Source organism: Malaya genurostris, chromosome 3, assembly GCF_030247185.1.
Source record: "Malaya genurostris strain Urasoe2022 chromosome 3, Malgen_1.1, whole genome shotgun sequence".
NCBI classification, from domain to species: Eukaryota; Metazoa; Arthropoda; class Insecta; order Diptera; family Culicidae; genus Malaya; species Malaya genurostris.
The window spans coordinates 26,085,294-26,086,812 of record NC_080572.1 but is presented as its reverse complement, the minus strand read 5'-3'; positions in this window follow the sequence as shown (position 1 = coordinate 26,086,812).

Genomic DNA, 1,519 nt, shown 5'->3' with positions numbered 1-1,519 from the left:
ACCATTTTGTCCAATAATGTACCCAAGATAATTCAATTCAGACACAAAAAGTCTCCATTTTTAAAGATTTACTTTAATGTTTGCATTTGCAAGTCTTTCCAAAACTAAAAGCAATTGCAGCACTAAATATCACTAAATCGCCCGCCATCGGCAAAGGGTATGTATTTGGGATCAATGCTTTATTTATTGACACTTTACAGTCTATGACAAGTCTTACTTGGCCATTCTTATTTGGCCATCTTTCTTAATCACCACAATTACTGGTGAAGTCCACTTACTAGTCTTTACCGGAGTTATAACTTTTTTCTTTTCCAATTTCTCTAAATATAATAAAACATCATTTCTTAGTCTAAAAGGAACATCGTAGGCTTTTTTGAAAATTGGCACCTCGTTTTTCTAAACTAATTCCGCCTCAAACCCTTTAATGGGCGTAGAAAAATCTTTTTTGAACACAGCAGCAAACTTTTCTTTAATTTCTTTTATTATATTTTCACCCTTTGACTCATACATTTTATTTACTTGCTCACCAATGGTTTCAATTGAAAACAATTGTCTCCATTTAGAAAAAAAGTACGGGTGTGTAATGTCAGAGACATAACTGGATGTCGTGAATACGAATAAAACTGATACTCTATCATTATACTTTCGAATATCAATTAGTTGATCGACAACTAGAATTTGAAACGATACTCCTAAACTAAAGTACAGATTAGTTACATTAAACATTCTGACATACAATTAAATATTACGAAATATCAAATATAGTTCTTTATAATAAAATAATGGTGATTCTGAAAGGAACCTTTCATTAATGGCTTCTAAGTCGGTTTTTATATAGTGAATTAGAAGAAAGTTCTACTACAAACTACAAGTGGTTGAAAAATGGGCCGTATACAGTATAGTGAAGAAAATTTCGCTTAATTCTTTGGGTATACAATTATTGTTCAAAATAGAACTATACAGAATTTTGATGTCAATCATTTCGTTTCGGATTTAAATATTTCAATGAAAAAAGAGTTGCAACCTGTGCGTTTGAGGTTTTAACCACGCAGAAGGTGCACTTTCCGTCGCTGCTGATTGAAGGTTTAACTCCCGCGATGCCAGTCCTCTCGCCTTGATGGCCAGCAAGCGAATGAGAGATGCGACCTGAGTGTTTGAGGTTTTACCCAGCAGAAGGTGCGCTCTCCGTCGCTGCTGGTTGATGATTCCATTCCCACGACTTCTGCGTTGTTTTCAAATTTTAAGAAAACTTAATTTTTGAGTTGTTTGTGGTTATCGCACACTGTTCAAAATATCATCCTGAATTCCTGATAATATTTTTGATGAAATGGTGAAAAAATTATGTTGCTACCATTCACGATCAAGTTCTGCCCATTCTTCCATATGGCTAATTTTGAAAAGGCACCCCATAGTAAAGTAAGTCGTATTCACGACAAAATATCCAGCCAATTTCTGCCAAACAATGGCGTGAATTTGAAATCTGTGTTCAATACAAATAGTTTTAAATCAATTTCTGAAC